General features: G+C 31.8%; 1 protein-coding gene across 2 annotated transcripts in view; it reads left to right on the top strand.

The window, feature by feature from the left end:
* LOC145284600 (uncharacterized) overlaps positions 1-17,001 on the top strand; it is a 586,277-nt gene that overhangs the window by 311,080 nt on the left and 258,196 nt on the right. The window contains exon 2 of one of the 2 annotated variants that reach the window (XR_013868862.1): positions 175-942. The exons of the other annotated variant lie outside the window; for it this stretch is intronic. The gene's annotated coding sequence lies outside the window, so the exon portion shown is untranslated. Of the gene's footprint in view, positions 1-174; positions 943-17,001 lie in introns of those variants that run through there. 2 annotated transcript variants of the gene reach the window in all.

The following is a 17,001-nucleotide window of genomic DNA, read 5'->3' on the forward strand; positions in this document are numbered from 1 at the left end:
TTTCTGTGACATTTTCTTTTCTTGTGACTTTATTACCAGTCACATATTTCTAATGCTTTCATAGAAAAACTTCGCCTTAAGTAATGAATATGTCTTTATGTTTTATTTTATTTTATGTTTCGATTTATTCCCTTTTTTTTCGCGTTTTTTTAAAAATAATTTCCTTATTTTCAGAGACTGTGTTTCTTTAAATGAAAATAAGGCTTCCGACTTTAATAACCTTGAACGACCTTTCCGCCATCACCAAGGACAGAAGAAATATTTTTAATGGATGGAAAAAAATCGGAAAATCGAAAGTACAAAATAACGAAAAACTGTAATTAGAAGTATTGGAGAAAGAAAAAAAAACTGGAAGAATATACAAGGAATCAAAATTGGAGGGAAAAATGCATCAACATCCGCCATGTTTTTTTAAAATCATTTTTCTTTTCTTTTTCACAGAAAAAAGAAAAAAGAAAAGAGAAAAAAAAAAACAGATGAAGAGACCGACAAACAGCAAATATACATGAATAACTGGATATGTTATTTCTTGTGTTTAGAGAGTGCTTATAGTTTATGTTATTTTTTGTGTTTATTTTTTTCTAACAATTTTTTTTATTTTTTTTAATCTTGAACGTCAGTGCCTAATTCTTTTAATCATAAAAAGTATATATCTTTGATTACTGAGCCCTGGAACACAAAACCTCGTGCCTTCTGTTTGAACAAAACGCAAATGAAAAGAGGGAGAAAAACTATTCAAACAAAAATTGAAATAATAATAATAATAATAATAATAATAATAATAATAATAATAATAATAATAATAATAAATAAAACTGCTAGTCGCATATGAGAAAAATAAAAGCATTTTAGAAACTCTTTAAAAGCTATTTTCTCTAAAGCTTCGAACGTTTTCTGACACTTAGTAAAAAAACAAAAAATAAAAATAATGAAATATGTAAATATGTCAGCCCAGTAATTTTTTCTGTTACCATGACAACCATTGTGTTGTTATTTGACTCTAATCAGGTAAGATCCATCAGCGCTAGGAATGATGGGAAGAAAAAATATTTTTAATGTTCTTTCGTACTCTTTGATTTTTAGGTTCTCATCTTGCGTTACGTATTTTACCTTTTTTTTTACTTTGTTTTTACATATGCATTTATTTAGAAACTGTGTCTTCTATTTTTATTTTATTTATCTAGATTTTGTTTTATATGTATTTTCAAATTTTTATTTACCATGCCATTCCTTTTTTGATGTAGCTATTTCGATCTCTGTCCAATAAACGATTTTTTTTTATCAGCAAGACGATTAAAATCTTAAGATGAACTTTCTGGAAATTTCACGTTGGTTTGATGTGTTTAATACGGCATATCACTCTCATTTAGGTTATTTATTTCTGACGTACAGTATTCACCGTATATAAGGCATTGGGTACGATTAAATGAATTTAAGAGTTCAAAATTTTCCCAACATGCATAACCATAGAAGATATTTAATGATTCGAACTCATTAACCCATTAACAAGCATGGCGATTTATCTAGTTATTGCGGACTATTGTCCTCATCTATTTTAGTTGTTGTTACACGACGTTTCGGCCAACTATTGATCTGGCCTTCGTTAGGTTGTAACCGCGACGGGATAGGAGCTACGAATCCCCTAACCGCGTCCTAAGCAATTACTGCCTTCCATAGTTGTTGTCGTCTGACCACGTCTTGGCCGGCTTTTGAGTAGGATTAAAAACGCTATCTTCAGACAATCAACCTGACGTAGGCCAGAAGAATAGTTAGCCAAAACGTCGTGAAACAAGAACAAAAAAAAGATGAGAATTATAGTCCGCAATAAATAAATTAATAAATAATACTCATCCCAATAATGAATTCCAATTAAATAATATATATTCATGACCATAGTAGATATGCAAGGATTCGAACTCAACATATCTGATTATATAACCCGCAGCGGTATCCATTGGGCAAATATATACTTACAACTAAATAATAATTATTCTTTTATCCTCATAGATACTAAGGTTTCATGCTTACGCAATCATATATATATATATATATATATATATATATGTATATGTATACTAGCAAAAGTACCCGTCGTTAACTGGGTTCAAAAATAGCCTACAGAAAATGGACTCTGATTTATGAAAGGATGATAGGTTATGAAAAGGAAGGGTTGTAAAGAGATAGCTTCGAATTTGGGGGTATCAAAACCAAAGCAAAATATGATGAAAGTAAAAATAAAATAGATAAACCCCATAATTTATTATACCATACCTGCTCACACTGAAACACTTATCACAATATTCTGTGGATCTATATTAAAAAACCTTGTTAAACTTTGTGACATATTTCCATTCTATGGAGGTTAGGTGCGAACGAACGCATCATAATTTTATTATACCATATTTCTTCAAACTGAAACATAATTATCAAAGTATACTTACGCAGAAAGATATGAAAAGTCTTTATTAAAGTTTGTGCCTATATCCATTCTATGGAGGCCAGGCACGAACGCAGATCCCACAATTTTATTATACCATCCCTATTTAAGTTGAAACATACTTATCAAAGTATTCTTATGTACATCTATATCAAAAACACTTGTAAACTTTTTTTTTAAATTTAAATTTTTTTTATTTCCATACTTTGTGGACCAGGCGCGAACGCAGACCCCGCAATTTTAATGAACCACCGTTCTCCCAGATCAAACATACCCATTCCTGTGTCTCGATACATCTTCATTCAAGGTATTGAAATATTATTGCCATATTCTTAAATCTAAAAGTAGTTTGTTAAAGCAGATACTGGAAATAGGGGGAGGGGGCAAATACTGAAAATAGGGATGACAGATTTTCAGTTTGAAAATGTTTTTAATCAATATAATTTTTATAAAATAAAAAAAAAACATTACCTCATTTTAAATACTAAAATTATTTGCTTTCCACACTAATATTCAAGCAAATTTAGCAGAAATGAGAAATTTTCAGTATATTTTTGCCTACGATCTTTGATGCCAAACGCTAAACAAATCGTTGAAGTATTTGGTCTAATTTTTTGCATGAGTACTTAATAGGTCCATACAAAACTTCTGGTAAGTGCGATTTTATAAGATTTTAAGAAAAGTGAAAAATCGACCTATCCTAATATATATATATATATATATATATATATATATATATATATATATATATATATTAGGATAGGTCGATATATATATATATATATATATATATATATATATATATATATATATTTGGAACATATTTGTTAAGCGCAAGGGTGGGCTATGTTGGCTTGGTTTTGTTTTACACAATAGTAAGCAAAGAAGAAACTAAATTCTTTCATGAAAATTCAGATATATCCGATTTTTGTTAAATTTAAACATAAATTAATAAATATTCCTCGAAATTTTAGTTTCATTAAAATGTTTTTACAGGTTATTATCGAGCATTATGGACGCAACCCCCTATGTAAAAATTCAAATATTGCGGATCTGCATTGTATTTGATCTATATTCATTAGACACAATTAAGTGAGATTTCACGAATATCAATTTCTTCTTAAGATCCCTTAAGCTTAAACGTTTTATTTTAGATATTTCATTGAACTAACATTATGTAGTACATTTTGATCAAGATTAGAGTAAGGATTCTAGACTTAAGATTTATTATGTTTTGATAATAATCTCCGTAAAATGACACAACAGTGTTCTGTTAGGAAAATTCATTTTATTACTTGTTCTAGATAATTTTTAAATGATGAGAACACCGAAAAATATTCGTGGAATTAAAGGAGACATAAAACATGTGTGTAGGAATGAAAAAAGAGCGAAATTTTAGAAGTGTCGGGAATTGGCATGGCGTCATTTGACGTGGGTCTAATTACTGTGGATATGGCTAGAAGTTTCTGTAGTCAGCCTTGACCTTTTCCTTTTTTTCATTCTTGGATCGTTTGCATGTGTCGCTGGAGTATGGCTATCTGCTGCTGCCAGTTCATATTGACCAAATCAATAAGCCGACCCCTGCTAAGGGGTGAGTCACAAACACACATATGCTCCGGCTTGTAAAAATCGGTGGGGCTAGCAGGGTTCACCTATCTACACAGGAAGGGTGTACTATAGCTGCAGGGTTGATGTGTTTTAGGAGGGGTCGTTTGAAGGAGAGAGAAAAAAAATGCGAGATAGACAAGACAGGTTTGGTGAATGAATGGATGGGTGGGTGTATGGTTGCGTTTGGCTATTTCTGCAGATTCGAGGGGGGAGGCTACGTGGAATGATAGTGATGATGATGGTGGTGGTGGTGCGTTTGCGAAGAAAGAGAAGATGAAAATGGATGGGCTGGTCGGATGGTTGAATTGCTTGCAGGAGGACAACGCCTGGGTAAGTGTTTGGGAATGAGCGTCTTTTTTTTTTTGAGGGAGCGGTATGGGGGTAAGATGTGAAGTGGTTCGGAGCATGTTGGAATTGGGAAGAAACGGGGGCCGAAATCGAGTGGCGTGTGGGTCATGCAAAAAGAACATAGAGAAAGAATGTTGGCGAAGATCACGCCGGCACACAAATACAAAGCAGTAAGCATGCATAAGGAAACGTACACGGAAATAAGAAGAAAGATATTCACACAAATCCAATCAGATAGCGAAAAAAAATCCCATAAACATCTGCGCATGCGCATATATATGAAAAAATGTTCAGTACAAGGCCCGATTTCGAAATCGTTACGATACATATTAGGATAAGCACACACATCCACTACGTTACACACATAGGTACATGCAAGAAAGTGACCTTTCGGTATTGCTGTAGACTAATACCCTCAGCTGGCCATATTCTTCAATGAATAGATTTTACTTTTTTAAGGAACATTAAAAAATAGCAAAAATAAACAACTATCAAATTTAAATGGGAATCAATTTCATATAAATGATCCTCTGTTTCCTTCCCATTTGAACATTTAGGAGCAGTTTAACAATTCTTTCTTTTTCTTTGAGATAGTAACTCTGTAGGTTTTTCTTGTGAATTATTGTTTAAAGATTACGTGTAGTTTTATAACTTTGCAACTCGTACTCATAGATATTGGTAAAGAATTCCATTAACATAAAACGTTAGAATAGTCAGAAATAGGGAATCATTTTAGGTTAAATTCGCATATGAACTGTATTTCCTGCTCTTAATCTATACAAATAAAACAGTAGATGCATGTACATGTGCGTGTGTCTGTATATAAATATTTAACCGATCAACTCTTAAACTACTGCTCAGATAACACTGAAAATAACAGGAAATAGCAATCATACACCAAGGATGGTTTATAACAAATAAACTTTTTGTTTGCGTGGATGAATAACGCGGCAAGTTGAAATGCAACATATTCATGTCCATTACTTTTGTGCATGCGTAAATTCATTCACAGCTTGGAGTGGTTTAATGTTTACTCGTTTTTCTCTATCTATCTATCTATCTATCTATCTATCTATCTATCTATCTATCTATCTATATCTATCTATCTATCTATCTATCTATCTATCTATCTATCTATCTATCTATCACTCAAATGTTAGGGAACGCAGCTAGAGCACTAGATGTCTTGGTTTCAATTCTAGCTAATGGTGCCAAATCATTTTTTTAATCTTTTAAAATCAGTACTATATATTAGGTACAATAGAGAATTGGTTCTGTAATAATAAATTCATTAAAAAGTATTTAAGCGTATTTTACGACCGGACAATGCCAGGCGCCCCCGCTAGTTCTAATATATATATATATATATATATATATATATATATATATATATATTTCTGTAAGGTCTGACGAGGCTGTTGGATCGTAAACAAGCTTGGAGTGGTTTAATCGTTTTTCTCTATCTATCTATCTATCTATCTATCTATCTATCTATCTATCTATCTATCACTCAAATGTTAGGGAACGCACTAGAGCGCTAAATGTCTTGGTTTCAATTATAGCTAATGGTGCCAAATCATAAACATGGTCCAATATCCGAAACATATGTAACCAAACAGATAAAACGGTAATAAAAAATAAAACACATATTTGCTCTGGAATAGTATTGAGCACTCTCTTCTGGTTTTTACTAATTACCAGCTTTACCAAATATGTATATCTATATATCTATAAAATTGAAAGTGTGTGCGTGTGCGTGTGCGTGTGTGTGTGTCTGTGTACATTTCCCTACGCAATAACTCTGCCAATTTGTAGTCTACAGACTCGAAATTTGAGATACAGGGTACTGAGATTTGGGAAAATCTTTGTGATCGGTTTTCAGCCAGAAATTTGGCGATTAAGGGGTCAAAGTTCAACGATTTGACCTTTGAGAACTCTACCAAACTCCTCCGACAATTTTTGGTATAAACACTTTAAATTTTAGATATATGTTCCTTTGTCTTAATAACTCGATTTGAGCCAAAAACAATAAATTTTAAGGGGTCATAATAGGGATCAAAGTTAAAAAAAATTGACCACTTTTTTTTTTTTTGCTCAACATACACCTCCAAATACCCGGGCAACGCCGGGCAACGATGATAATATATATATATATATATATATATATATATATATATATATATATATATATATATATATATATATGATTGCAAAAGGTTACTATTCAAATATAGAATTATTTATTGTTTGGAAACAAAGAATACAATTGAATAAAGCAATTCACTTGATAAAATCTATTTTATTCAATTTTGTTCTTTGTTTTCAAACAATAAAAATGTCTATATTTTAAGATTAACCTTTTAAAATCGTAAAATTTCAAAACCTGAAATTATATATATATATATATATATATATATATATATATATATATATATATATATATATATATATGTATCACTACTTAATTTACTCACATAAAATTAATATAAGCAAATATAGATTTATGCGTAAGGGGCGCAGTGGATACTAGAGAGCTGATTGGCTCACTAAAATCTCAATAGGAGAGGAGCATATAAAAACGACAACCACAGAATTCGCGCATAAGCCTGAGGAGTCCTAGAATGGATAAAACACCGAATATTCAGTGTAGCTTAATCGCCATATATATTTTATAAATCACTGTATATATATATATATATATATATATATATATATATATATATATATATATATATATATGTGTGTGTGTGTGTGTGTGTGTGTGTATTTTGTCATTGTACCAAGTTTTTTTAGAGTGCCTACAAGTAACCACCCAATAAAAAGTAGAATTCATATTTTATGAGTCTTAAGTTAAAAATTTACCGACTTCTTTTTAAAAAGGTACTCAATGATGAGGCTGAATGAGATTGTCTATGAGAGAATTTCAAACAATGATTAGGGTGGAGAAAAATGATTTCTTAAGGGGATGGCTCGACAAGTATTTGCTGGCATTGGACTTGAAAAGGACCATATTGAAGTCTAAAGAGAATTAGTCCATGGTAATGTGTTCAATAGATGTGTACGTCTTGGAAAGAAACTCTTTTGAAGACACCTTTATTTACGTCGTGTTTGGTCAGACGATTTTTTCTTATCGTTGTTATTTATTTTCCGACTATATTTCGGCGGAGGTGTTCTCCAGCTTTCTTCAAACGTATAGTTCATTTATGTGAGGTGATATTTTATTTCGTGGTTCAAAATGCAATCAACTAAGCAAAGGACCAGTTTTGTTCCCAGTCGTAAGGCGGTATTCTGTTTTATTTTCAAATGTATAATCTAACAAATATGAATAAATTCTGAAACAGAAATTAGTGAAAATTACGTTTTATGGTAAATCCTGAGAACTTGGAATCTACATCTTTTCTACAGTTAATACCTTTCTATGGTATATGTATTATGAAGATTTGGAATATTTATTTTCATATACAAGTTAGGTTTTCATTTATAACTAGATTGGCAATCAGTAAAACACAGCCTCAAATAAAAGTAGATTTCACCAAAGAAATGCAATAAATAAATGAAATAATCACATATCAAGAAAGAACTATAATTATTGAAATGCTAGCGGGACTCGACGCTGCCCAGGATTGAATGATGACCAACGAATATATCACCCTCCTATATTTTTACTGTTATCGAAATCCGTGAAATCGTCCGGGAGGAAGCTTCACATGCTTTCGTGCAGTAACTTAGTCCAAAATATGTTATTCTACATTGCACTCTAGAGAACCTACTGTTTCTTTTATAAAATTATTTTATATAAAGATCTTTCCAGTTAGCGAAAAAAAAATTAAGAAATTTACGTGTGGTGTTTGTAACCTACAGACCACGTCATGCAAAACAAACAAACAAACAAACAAACAAATAAACAAACAAACAAATAAAAAACACATGGATTTTCAAGTCTCATAAAATTCTTTACAGTTAATGAAAAAACAATTAAGAAATTTACGTGCGAAATTTGAACCTGTAGACCACGCTAAGCAAAAAAACAAAAAACAAAACAAAACAAAAAAAACAAACAAAAAAAAAACAAGAAAAAAAAACAAAAAACAAACAAACAACCCCCCCCCCAAAAAAAAAACCCAACACGCTATCAACTTACCCACGGTAGAATTTTCACGGCCGGTTGTTCTATCGTTGTTGCTAAGCGACGACATTGAAAAATGGCTTTACCGATGATAGATACATTAAAATAACGGTTTCGATTATCAATTATCGGTAATTATCGGAGGTATTCTACGATAAAACTTAACTAAGATCACTCCCAGACTTATTCACTAAAGTTCTGTAAATTTTAAAGAAAATCTGTTCAGCCGTTTCGGAGTCTATAAGGAATGAACTGATATACACACGCACAGAGACATAGTTGCATTTATATGATTGCAGAGATCATAGCTAGACTCGATTTAAGTTGAAAAAAGAAACAATTTATTTACTATCGAAACTATTATCTCTTTGGTTTCATTTTACTTCATTCGAATCTATCAGAAATCAAAAAAAACCTTTCCTTTACTTGATCTCTACATGAGATACATAGATATTCGAATTTTTTAAACTTCTCATTTACTTCTCAAACACTGAGTTAATTAAGAAGTTAAGAACATTACTTTTCCTTTCCCCAATTGACCGTATAAATAAGCTATATTATACCTTTCTTGTAATTTCTTTGTCTTATTGGATTCCAGGACATGAATTTATCTTGTCTGCTGGAGTATACAGCTTTGTGCCGTTACTTGAGGCAACATTACTTGGAGGAGGTGAACCATTCCTCGTAAAAGTTAGTGTTGGTAAGAAAAACAGAGATTATCTTATCATACAATGTTCTTTTGAACATTTAGTCACGGTTTACTTGTAAGGAAAATATCCTCATGCCAGGTTGTTCTGACAAACCCCGTAAGATAAGGATAGTCTCGAGTAATCATTACAGTTTCACGCTTATCATATTTACATTTTGCCGATTCAGGTATAACGAGATAGGTATGTCCTCTTGTTCACATACGTAACACGGTCAAACCTTGAATAATGCGCGCCCCGAAACTGGAACAATATGGATTTCGAACAAAATGTAACGCCAGAAATTCTTCGGTTTTCTAACAAAATTTCGATCCTTAAAGACGTCCATGACCACCGAATCATGCCATCTGAAAAAAACGTTAACAATTCTGTGCAGTGTTATTACTCATGGGTTTTTAAATTCAGATCTTGAAATAAATTTATGTTTTTAATTTTTTAATCCGTTTTATTTTGTCTCTGTACTATTAAATATCTGAATTAGACTTAAAATAAACTTTTCCTTTTTGTTATAAAGGAATCACCATTATCAAGGCCCAGAGGCCACTCGAGTAGAAGGGTTAAAGAATGTACAGTGGTCAAAAGGACAATATAAAAGTACTCGTTAGAAATGTAAATTTGGTAAATTGGATTACTTAAGGGGAACGGCTCATCAAGAACTTGTTTACATTGGACTTTAAGACGGCTATATTGTAGTCAGCTGAAAAGTAGGTAAACGGAAGAGAGTTCCACAGGTGTGTAGTTCTTAGAAAGAAGCTTTATTCATGGAATCTACGTTACGGTTTAAGCACATATAAAGAGTGGGGGGGAATTATTGATAGCGTTTACAGCCAAACGAGTGTTTCTCGTGAATGTTTGGCAAAGGGGGACCATAGATTCGAACTCAGACGAGCACTTGCCATGAAAATAACGATAAAGCAGAGAAAAACTCGCAACGTCTCTTCTATAAGGTTGCAGGGAAGAGAAAAGGGCATCCCTCACTAGGCTACGAAGTCTATTCTGAACTCTGTCAAGGCAGGATAAGTCTTCCTAGCAGCTCCTGTCCAGATGTGACAGCAATACTCCATCCTTGGACGTACCTGGCTATTATATAGTTAGAGAATAACACCAATGAATTAATATCTGTTACATTTTTTTATGGGAAAATATCATTTAGGTTTCGGACGATTCAGTTTTAGACAGGTTTTTCAGAACGAATTATGTTCGAAAACCGAGTTTCCACTGTATTAAAACTTATATGACATGAATGTTTTTGTTTTTAAAACTCAATGCTATTTTCTATTTGACTAACGGTTCAAATTGTATTTTAGACAATACGAGATAGACATAGTGTGTGTGTGTGTGTGTGTGTGTGAGAGAGAGAGAGAGAGAGAGAGAGAGAGAGAGAGAGAGAGAGAGAGAGAGAGAGAGAGAGAATAAATAAAAAAAATGTTTGGTAAAGAGAGAGCAAAGAACAAGGTACATAGAAATTAAAGAAAGAGACATGACAAGAGTCAGAGACGTTGGTGAATAAGAAAATAAGAGAATAAAAAAAGACAGAATGAATGGATTGAGGGAATAGAAATAGAATGGCAGAGAGGTTCAATGCGAAAGAAGTGGACTAGGCTTGGATTAAACAGATTCAGAATGTCTTAAAATAAAAAAAAATAATTACAAAAAGAATGAGTATCCCAAAACAAAAATGGCGGTAGTTATGTCGGTTAAAAAGCTGCAGAAGTAAAAGCATGGATGAAAGCGAGGGACGAGGAGGGAGAGTTAATCTGGTGGGCTAAGAGGCGGGAAGAGATGCAGAATCTACATGGGTGTGGCATAAAATGGCAGAAAGTTAAGAATAAGGTCAGACCGAAAATATAAATGGAGGCTGATAAAAAACAACAACAAAAATAAAATAAAATAAAATAATGAAGTCTTCGAGATGAAAAATAAAACAAGCTAAATAAAAACATATAAAAATAAAAAAGCTAAAAGAAAAATGAATCAAAGGATAAAGAATCCCAGAAAGAAAGGTTGTATGGCTGTTAGGAAGAGGGTCGTCGTGGTCGTGCGGAATGGGTTCTTTGTGGTGTCTGCGACCACAGCTGTGACAGCCGGGCGGACACATGTCTGATATGGACGACTGGCTTGAATGAAGATAGTGGGCGCCTATCTCCTTAATGTACATCGATGTCCGGACAACTCGGAAATTTACAGACATGGCTGATGCTCGCCTTGAAATTCATGCACATCGAGTATGGTTATTTCACATACTAATTAGTTGAGAGAGAGAGAGAGAGAGAGAGAGAGAGAGAGAGAGAGAGAGAGAGAGAGAGTTCTAATTCCTTTTCTTATATATATATATATATATATATATATATATATATATATATATATATATATATATATATATATATATATGTTCACTGCTTTTGGGAAAGAAGTCCATCACAGCGCTCGATTACAAAGAAAAAATTTAAATATAAGAGCTTAATATTTATTTATTTAAAACTGTACAAAACATTGTTACCGAAACCAACGGTACCAATGTTCTTCGGACCTTCTGTGCAGTTTTAAACACACACACACACACACACACACACACACACACACACACACACACACACACACACACACACATATATATATATACATATATTCCAAATAATTTCATAGATAAATTTTAAAGGTAAGAAATAATAATAAATAAATACATTTACTTATTTATTTTACAGTACAGTAGGAGCAATATGTAACCAAACGTTTAACCCCAATATTTTGCCACATTTTTTTTTAGAAATGTCTGTTTGGATAAGTTTAAATATATATTTTATTAGTATATTTAAAAGAATACACATGAAAGTATTTGTATGATTACTATAATTCCAGATTAATATTTTCCAGAGGTAAAATAACCAATGAATTTTAACGAGGTTAACACAAGAGTGCTCAACACCGAAGTAGGGCAAGATATACTTTTTACTTGTTTTACATAAGCATTGACGTGTCGCTACACATTCATGAGCATGTTTCGGTCAGCCAGTTAATTAGAGACCTCTTCAGACAATGTTGCTTATACAAAAGTTTAGTTCGTAATTAGAGGTCTTTAGTTACTAGTAACTGTCTGATCGAAACATGCTCATGAATGGCATGCTTATGCAAAACAAGTAAAATGTTTATGATTAATATATATATATATATATATAACTACTTCATTTACTCACATAAAATTAATATACAAAAGTATAGATTTATGCGAAAACTTTAAGTATTTACTTCAAAAGTGCTCAATACGTAGGTAGAGCTAGTTAGTAATTTATAAAATATATATATGTAGCTTAATCGCCATATATATTTTATAAATTACTATATATATATATATATTTCTGTATATATATATATATATATATATACACACAGAATATATATATATATATATATATTGCGTGTAATATATTTTATTTCCTTATAATATATACCAATCCTCATTTAAGAAGCTCAATGTAATTACAGAGCAATATAATGAATGAATAACAAAAGTCTATATTCCAAAGTTCCTGATGTAGACCATCTTATAATTTATTGCTTTAATTCAGTTGTCACTGATTGATATAATTTCTACTTTATTTATTTTGCGCTACGAAACGGATACTGTCAAGAATTGTTAATGTCAATTGGATTAAAGGAATAATTTATAAGATAGTCATCATCATGAACTTTGGAATATAAACTTTTGTCATTCATTCATTACCCCCCACATATATATATAGTAATAAAATAAAACTAAAAAATAAATTTCCAATGATAAGGCAAATCTGTCTAGATAAAAAAAATAGTTCTACACGGTTAAGTGGAGCAAACAGCAGAATTTCAAGAATTTGATTGACTTACATTTTAAGTTTATTGGTTTTTCTTTCTCATTTTCTTACTCTTCTCTTCATCCGCACTTAATTTGTTTTGCTTTATTCATATGTTATGATCTATATTGTTTTTACCATAACCTTATTGTAAATTATTTCAAATTTTAGAAGATATTTCTAATTTTTTGAAATATAAAAAATATTTAAAAAAAAAATGGAAATTTTTAAATAAATTTTCATCAATTAAAATTGTTCTTATTATTTTCTCATACATTGTTTTATGTGTTTTTAGAATTTATTTCCTTTTTCTGTCTCATCTCTCCTTTATCCCTCATAATATTACCCTCTCTATACATTTTTTTTCTAATTCTAATCTCAATTTTTTTCCATTTTTATTCTGAATGTTTTCAAAGTCGGTGTTGTCTTTTTACGTTTGCATTTGTATAATGTCGGCCTTTTCTTCCTCTTCTGACGAGAAGCATCTAGCTTCAAAATGCCATGGCCATTTTTTATTTCCTTTTCCGTAACCCTTATTGACTTGATAATGTAATAAAGTTAGTATGCAACTTTACGTTTTATCTTTTTAACTTACTCTATTTTATCTATCTATCTATCTATCTATCTATCTTTATAATATATATATATATGTATGTAATGAATGTGAAAAATATATAAATGCTTTATATTTTCATTTTTTTCTTATTAGAGGAATACAAAATTAAAAAAAAATATTTGTTTAAAAGAAAATAATCCCAACTGACGTATGTTTATACAGGACCCAGAAATGTAGTTTAGGGCGTGTGCAACCGGCGCATAACTGTCGAGGCTAAATATTTTTTTTTTGTAAAAGTTAATTTTTAAATTAGTGATGAAATTATTATACAAAAGAATCCAAATCCTATAGACATGAAATAGTAAATTTGTAAAAGGTTAGAGAGCAACTGCTTCCGGACACTTTTCATATAAGATGAGGTTCATCTTTACTTCATTCTGGCAATTTAGTGTCTGTCCTGAACCATCAGCTTATTTTTTTGTCAGGATGAGTTATAGTCTGGCATAGTTACTTGCCCCCTTTTCCAGAGGTGTTTTATGCTGGTCGTCTAACACGACCCTACCAGTGAATACTAAATTGTTCCGTTTTTGGCTATTCTTTTACCTGATCGAAGAAGAAACTCAGTGGAGACTTGCTGTCACTCATATCCCAAGGAACACCATATTTTTCCGATAAATTATCACCGGTAAAGATTAGGGAGTAAGGAATAACATTACTACTAATAATTATAATAATAACATGGAACCAAGAAAACTGAAACTGAAACTTATTAATTTACCCCCCCTCCCCACAAAAAATTGCAGTTACTTGCAACTACACCAAATAGTCGAGAAGTGTCGAGGAGGCTGGAAAGACCGAGGAGGAGATGAATAAACCAGACCTCCACTGGATGAGTGCGAACAGGACTGAGGGATTGGATAGGTTTATTGCCACCTAAATTTCAGTGAGGACCAATTTTCATTGGTAACGAGAAGTCAATGGCAGATTGCTGTTGCAAGGATGCAGATTCATATGCAAAGGTTATCGAAAGAGTTGGAGAGTACTGAAGATCTGGTCAGATTGTTGTTATCCAGACTCCAGCAAACACCGCCGGTTGTTGTCATTGAGTAATATCTTATGATGACCTGTGTGAGAACTCCTAATGAAAAAAAAAACACAAACAAACAAACAAACAAACAAACAAACAAACAAACAACAACAACAACAACAACAACAACAATAATAATAATAATAATAATAATAATAATAATAATGTTCCTATTTATTTGCCTCCCTACGAGGGCAGAGTAAGACACCAACGTCGGTTCTTTTTAATGTGGAGAAAGGGACAAAAACAAAAATTGTCTCAGTCGTGAAGGATTTCTCCACCAAACGAGAACAAAAAACAAACAAAAAAAACAAACAACAACAACAAAAACTACAGCATCAGCATAGATACTAGAAAAAAGTAGGAAACAATGAATAGGAAAGTGAAAAAAAGGAGGCTAAACCGATAGAAAACTGAATTGTAACAAAGAAAAAATATTTTTCCAATGCAAAGAAAGTGAATATTTTTATTAAAAAAATGAAATAAAAGAATGAAATAATAAAATGATGAGATAATAACGAAACGCAACAAACGGCAAAAAAAAAAAAAAAAAAAAAAAATGAATTAGAAAATAAAACAAAAGTAAACAACAAAAAAATAATAATAAAAAATAAAACAAAATTAAACAACAACAAAAGAAAAATAATAAAAAAAAATGCGAATCGGATCCGCGAGTACGGCAGCCATTTTCTTGTGTAAAAATCTCTAGATATTTAGTGCATCTCCCAGCGCGGCTCCCCTTTCAGACGTGATCGATTCATGATATCACTCTGTGGCACTGATCACTTCAGGAATGATCTTTAAATTCCCTGACCACCTATGAATGGGACTCTCTGGTGTAACTGTTACGATGACAAAGAAATACATCCATTTAATTTATATATATATATATATATATATATATATATATATATATATATATATATATATATATATATATATATATATATATATTTCTCCCCCTCGCTCTCTCTCTATCTATCTATCTATCTATCTATATATATATATATGATTTATGATTATAAAAATATATTTTATATATATATATATATATGTGTGTGTGTGTGTGTGTGTGTGCGTGTATCTGTGTGTGTGTGTTTATGTTATATGATAAAGGTAGCAATACTCTATTACATATATAGCAACCAACTTTGATTATTATCGTATTTTATGCATGTATTCATTTCCATATTTCTTTTTGCAGGTGTCCTGCAATATATTTGTACATACGTACATGTACATGGAAATATATATGGCAATTAAGCTACACGGAATATTCCTCGTTTCATCCTCGTGAGAATTCCTCAGGCTTAGTCATCCACGTACACATTGTTTCGCTCTATCACAGTTCATCAGTGCGGCTAAACTAGCATCCATCCCTAGCCAGGGATTAAACCTACAGCCAGGTGGTAACTCGATTCTAGTTTATAGTCAGCATTTCTAACCCCCGGCCCACGCAATCGGTGCCATAAACGATCTCATCAAATACCAATTCAAATAGACACTTGCCTACCATTTTTACAGTGCTCAACCTGCTCGTTTATTTACAACCAGAGATCTACCCAAATGTAATAAGCACAACTTTTACATAAATGTCATAAGCACAACTTCTATGCAGTGGTAATGAGCACAAATTCTACGCAGATGTGATAAACACAGTTCTACACAAATGTCATAACCACAACTTTTACGCAGATGTCATAAGCACAACTACTGCACAAATGTCATAAATCCAACTTCTACATAGATGGCATAATCACAATTTCTACGCAAATGTCATGACCACAACTGTTATGCAGATGTCATAAGCACAACTACTGCACAAATGTCATAAATCCAACTTCTACGTAGATGGCATAATCACAATTTCTACACAAATGTCATAAACACAACTTCTATGCAGATTTACTTTCACATACATAATCCTACCTGTGATTCAATATTCTATAAATAAAGTACATAAATGTCATAGACGCAAGCTCATTAGTAAAAATCTATCAAATTATTGTGTAACCAACGGGGAGCAAATTCAGTGAACTCTTTTCCTTCAAATATCTTAGGTGACCCATTGTAACAAACCTTGAGAAGTAATTGATTTTCGTAATTCTGTCACTAATGTCCCAATCTCAAATTTTGTTAATGTTTACAAAACCAACGTTTTCCCTTCTAAAGTAGGCAATGAGGCAAATTGATCATAAAAAAATTCAGCAAGTGAATCAATAACAAGGGAGGATAGCAAGAACTTAAGAGAAAATAAAATAAATGTGTGAGTTGACCCAATATATTTCACTGACCTATAATTACT

Source organism: Euprymna scolopes, chromosome 9 (assembly GCF_053919585.1).
Source record: "Euprymna scolopes isolate OS-2025 chromosome 9, ASM5391958v1, whole genome shotgun sequence".
NCBI lineage: Eukaryota > Metazoa > Mollusca > Cephalopoda > Sepiida > Sepiolidae > Euprymna > Euprymna scolopes.